Below are 6,020 nucleotides of genomic sequence, written 5' to 3'. Positions count from 1 at the left end.
TCGCCAGGTTTGCATCTGTCCAAAACACTTTATGTTATAAACCAAAAATATTGGGCGCAGTCTTCTATTTAATTTGGACATTGTGAAAATTGGTAGGGAGGCCATAACATTCAAAGTGCAATTGGGCCTTGTGAACTCAGTTTAAACGTTCCAAAAATAAATGTTGGCCCTTATGTCCGTTGGGCACCATCTCAGGTCGTTGGTTTTATTACGTGTAGGGAGACTAGGAATCATTCTGAAAGAAAACCAGAAGGCCTTATCATAGGAAACTGGAACGCCTTCTTATGGAAGTATGGAACTTCATACTATAGAAGACTAGAACATTTTCTTATGACTAGGACACATCCATAGAGGAGATTAGATAGTTTACTAATTAAAGATAAGTTTGTTTCCATGTGAAGATCAATAGGCCTTCTTATAGGCCTTACTAAACATCAATTTATAGAAAACTGGGGCCTTTTGATCTTCTATGGTTATGAGGATACCTCCAGTCCTTTAAAGATAAGATATCGTGACCTTGTAGGGAAATTGAAAAAAATATTTTTTTATTTAAAAAATCCACGTTGCTGGAAAAATATTTTAAAAAAGCTTGCTTAAATATTTTTTTAAATATCCACGTTGCTGCAAAATATTTTTTTTTTAAATATCCACGTTGCTGGAAAATATTTTTTTTTAAATATCCACGTTGCTGGAAAATATTTTTTTTTTTTAAATATCCACGTTGCTGGAAAATCTTTTTTTTAAATATCCACGTTGCTAGAAAATATTTTTTAAAAAATCGACGTTGTCTGAAAAGGTATTTTTTTTTTTTTAAAATTCACGTTGCTTGAAAAAATATTTTTAAAACAAGTGAGAAAAGGCTATAGTCGGTACGGGGCCGACCATGTGATACCCTACACCACTACCACTGTGAATAATCTTTTCACTCGAAAACATTTCTTTTATGGAGATACGAAAGTTTTCACCTATCTGGCTTTTATACCAAATGACTTAAGGCGAACTGAACCAAAATAATAATTAATATTTAATTTTATATTTGCCTACTGTCGACATCACCAACATCAATAGGCTTCTATCTCTCTGAGAAAATTTCGTGATGATCCGATCAAAATTCCGACCTGTAGTGTGATTGCAGAAAAAGTGGAAAAAGGGATGCATTAACGACTATTGCGATATCTCTATTATTTGACTACCCACGCCAACCTACTTTGCATAATTTCAAAGATGGGATTTTCTACTTTCTTAGTCAGGCTTTGCTTTTAGAAGGTCCCCAAACCAAAGGTGTGATATCCGTCATTATTATTAAAATCGCAAAAATGAGAAGTTGGGATTTATTAGCGACTATTGCGATATTTTCGTTGTTAGACCACCTACGACAACCTACGTTACATTGTTGTAAAGGTGATATTTTATACTTTCATCGCCAGGTTTTGCTTTTTGTAGACCCCTTATAGACGCCGAGATATTTACTTTGGAATAAAATAAAATAAAGTTTTTGCTCATTCCGACTCCTAAATATTATCCGACCATCATCAAAATCAATATGCTTCTTCCTCTATGAGACCCTCATTAACCCTCGAATTTTCGTGACGATCCGATCAAAATTGCGCCCAGTAGCGTGATTTTCAAAAAAATGGAAAAATGGGATGTATTATCGAATATTGCGATATCTCCGTTATTGGGTCACCTACGCCGACCTAGTTTGCATCATTGTAAAGGTGGGATCTTTTACTTTCATAGTAAGGCTATGCTTTTGGAAAGTTTCCAGCCAAAGCTGTGATATTCGTCATTAGAACTAAAATCGCAAGCATGAAAATTTGGGGTTTATTTGCGAATATTGTGATATCTTCGTTGTTTGAACACCCACGAGAACCTACTTTACATCGCTAGAAAGGTGATATTTTCTACTTTCATTGTCAGGTTTTGCTTTTGGTATACCCCTTATAGAAGCTGAGATATTAGCTTTGGAAAAAACGTTGTCTTTTTATCCAAATAAGTTTTTTGCCCCTTCCGACCCCTAAATATTATTCGACCCTCACCAAAATCAATAGGCTTCTTCCTCTTTGAGATCCCCAATAACTCTCTCCTTCGTGACGATCCGATGAAAATTGCGGCCTGTAGCGTGATTTCCAAAAAAAATGGAAAAATAGGATGAATTATCGACTATTATGGTATCTCCGCTATTTGGTCACCTACGCCGACCTAGTTTGCATCGTTGTAAAGGTGGAATCTGCTACTTTCATAGTCAGGCGATGCTTTTGGAAAGTCCCTAGCCAAAGCTGTGATATTCGTCATTAGAGCTAAAATCGCAAACATGAAAATTTGGGGTTTATTTGCGACTATTGTGATATCTTCGTTGCTTGATCACCTACAAGAACCTACTCTACATCATTAGAAAGGTGATATTTTCTACTTTCATTGCCAGGTTTTGCTTTTGGTATACCCCATATAGAAGCTGAGATATTGGCTTTGGAAAAAAACGTTGTATTTTTATCCACATACGTTTTTTGCCCAATCCGACCCCTAAATATTATCCGACCATCACCAAAATCAATAGGCTTCTTCCCTTCCGGGACCACCAACAACACCCAAAATTTCGTGACGATCCGATCAAAATTGCGACCTGTAGCGTGATTACAAGGTTTAGATGGATAGACGGACAGACGGACGGACGAACGGACTGACGGACGGACACACATAGCCAGATCGACTCAGCTCGTCGAGACATTCCTTTTGATATACATAAGTATGGGTCTACGACCATTATTTCGATACGTTACAAACTTTTTGGCCAAAACCAACTTATAATACCCTCCCCACATAGTGGTCCACGATGCTTCAAAATTTATTTTTTAAAATATCCACGTTGCTGGAAAAATATTTTTTAAGGAGTAAGAAAGCATCAGTCAGCTGTGCTGACTTAGATATACCCTCAGCCACTAACCAATATACCAAATCATTGAACAGAAATTTTTAGTAAACAAACTTCTTCATAAAGGACTCGAAATATTAAATTACGTTAAACAAAGTTTAGAAAAAAATTTTTAAAAAAAGTTCAAGAGTTATCTTGCAAAATAGCCATTTTAGTACGTGCTGGCAGAGTTTTGGAGCTTTTGAGCCATTATCTCAGGAAGTATTGACTTACTCCTGAAAAAAATTGTACCGTTGAAAATGATGCCATTTTGATTGGAGCCGTCGAACATGAAGGCCAATATCTCAGGAAGTATGGACTTGCACAAGAAAAAAATTATACCGTCATAAAGGGAGTCGCAAGGACAACCTGCTGAAAAAAATTCAAGATGATGCGAGAGGAGCTCTTAAACTTCACTTTATCCGAATTTTGTGTGGGAGGTACACGAAGAAGTGGTCCGATATAGTCCATATTCTAACCTGATACATGATTGGATGAAATAATATGATGTGCAAAGTCTGCACCAATCAGAAACTCCCTGCGAGAATTACTTGCGGATTTACCATTTTGGTTGGTGCCGTCAGGGTTTCTTGGAACTTTTAAGCCAATATCTCAGGAAGTATGAACTTGCGCAAGAAAAAAATTGTACCGTCGTAAAGGAAGTCGCAAGGACAACTTACTGAAACAAATTTCAAAACGATCCGAGAGCAGCTCTTAAACTTCACTTTAACCGCATTTTGTGTGGGAGGTACCCGAAGCAGTGGACCAATATACTTCATATTCGAACCCGATATATATCTAAAAGGAATAATACGTGCAAAATTTGGACCAAATCGATTGCTCCCTTCGAGAGTCGTCCTCCTCGTTCACACCATTTTACAGACAAATTTTGAAATTTTGTGGGGAAGGTACCCGAAGGAGTGGACCGATGTGGCCCATCTTCGAACTTAAACTAAGTTTAGACAAAATTTTACGAAAGCCAAATTTTGGACCGAATCAGTTGATCTGTTCGAGAGTTGTCGTGCGCTCCAGCGGACGGACATGGCTAAATCAACTCCTAAATCAATACTTGGGGTCTAAAACCATTATTTCGATGAGGTACATTTTGCCCGTATGGAAGTGTATATACCCTCGTTAGCATAAATGCTGAGGGTATAAAGACCCCTGGTCTATTGTAAGAGGTTTCTGAAACAGTGTATAAACATGAAGTGCTCGCTCCCAGACACGTGGCCGTTGAGGGAGGAATCGGTCAATTTCTTTTGGTCATTTCTTTCATGTTTTTGTTGACAAACTTCGTCAGGATTTTTTCTTTGCTTGTAAACGCAAGGAAGTGTTTAGAGAGCCCTTCACTCAAGAGAAGTCTCCCTTGTCCCGTCTGGGATGTTTGTGGAACAATTATTTTATTATTAATATCTTGTTACGGCTCCTGATATGGCGGCGCTAGATTGGACCATCCGGACTAGCTTGCGGTCCCAAGGTCAGGTTCTCAACCATCCACTCTAGCCCATCAGGGCGAACATAAATTTGTTAAGCAAAAAAAAAACAAACACAAACACTTTATACATTTACGAGACCTGCTATTGATAAAGGAGGATTGTTGTTGCTCTCCTGCACTCGCCCTCCCTTCCATGGTTTCCAAATTGTCCACGAACATACTTTCATTGGAAACCCCACACGACACACACACTCACCTCATCACCTTTTTAAGGAGGACCCCCCTGAATAATTGACTAACACATGATAAATTTTCTTTTCTACAACCAAGACATTAAAACATTTATTATTATAAAAGGATTCTTAGAACTAAGTAAATTTAATAATATTGTCTGTTTTCTTTGAAGTTAAAACTTGGGATATCTAACACCAGTAAATGTACAGAAAAATAACTGAATAAAATGTCAACGCAGATTTCTTGTTAGTACTCTAGAGCTGCGGGGTTCACTGCTATCTAGCAATCATGAAATCATAAATTATTGCCTACCCTAAGAGAGCTCACTTAAGATGGTTTTCAGGCTAATTTGGCCTAACGAATTTAAATTTCGCTTCTCTAGCGTTCTACTGAAACCCCAAAATTTATCTGGTTTTAACTGGCGTTAAAAGACCCTTACAAATGCAAATTACTTATATGCTAGGACAGACACCAGGACAACACAACATTAACATACATAAATTTATCTTTTGATTAATATCATTAGTTATTTTGAATCATTGACAGAATTAAATAGGATCTCAAAAAATATCATTTAAACACGTTTTTCGATAAATTTTAGTTGCCTTTATCTTAAAGATTTTGCATCTGAATAATGTAAATTTTCTCTTCTCTTTATTTTGCAGATAACCGCCACTGGGCCTTTTGGTTGATTCTAAACACATAAAATGTATGATACTGGTTACCTCTCTTTCCGGACAATAAGGTAATTTTCTGGCACTTCAGCGTACCACCAATAACTCACAGAGAAACGTTTGTTATACCAATGGTAGCAAGGAGAATAATGCATGAGGCAACAGACCAGATTCAACGCAAAACGACATCTGAAGCCCACCAGTTTTTTTTTTTTGAATATTCGGCAGCTGCACAATAAGGACAAAAGCTGCATCCCACAACAAAATGATGATAGCTGCACCAATTATCGAAAAGATACACTGGCCCCAATTATGGATAACCTGAGGCCAGTGAAATTGCGGATTCGTTTCTATGTTTGGGAAATCTACAAAAAAAAACCGTCGTCAGCATAAACGACCATAACCAGCTAGCTAAACACAATCGTCACTCACTTTTGATTTTTGTTTCCACCAACAGAATAAATAAACGTTACACACAACTGTCTTTTCTTTTACTTTAGTCGGCAGATAAATGATTTTTTTCTACGCTTTGTCAGGCAATCTAAATGGCGGTTATAGAGCAACTGATCTCTTAAATTTTCCGCGAATTCCCTTATATAGCGCCGTCTTTTTCCACCATTTTCTTAAATTTTCCAATATATTTTTTTGTTTACTCATACATTAAAGATACTACCCTCCTAAATGGCTGACCTCCAGTGTTGACATATTGGGTAGTATTTATTTCTCATTGAACATACCCTCTCTGTGTTTAGGGCTGGCAATGCCT

The 6,020-nt window shown here is 37.2% G+C and overlaps 1 long non-coding RNA gene across 1 annotated transcript; it reads right to left on the bottom strand.

The window, feature by feature from the left end:
* Positions 1-4,656: 4,656 nt before the first annotated feature.
* On the bottom strand, positions 4,657-5,916 carry LOC141387771 (uncharacterized). The gene is made up of 2 exons (XR_012408633.1): positions 5,687-5,916; positions 4,657-5,619 (listed from the first exon to the last, which is right to left on the bottom strand). It is a non-coding gene; the product is annotated as an uncharacterized lncRNA (long non-coding RNA).
* Between the last annotated feature and the right edge of the window lie 104 nt (positions 5,917-6,020).

Source organism: Musca autumnalis, unplaced genomic scaffold (assembly GCF_047663935.1).
Source record: "Musca autumnalis isolate F117 unplaced genomic scaffold, ASM4766393v1 scaffold_5, whole genome shotgun sequence".
Lineage (NCBI taxonomy): Eukaryota > Metazoa > Arthropoda > Insecta > Diptera > Muscidae > Musca > Musca autumnalis.
Note: the sequence above shows the minus strand (reverse complement) of the source record. Positions and strands in the feature narration are given on the sequence as shown.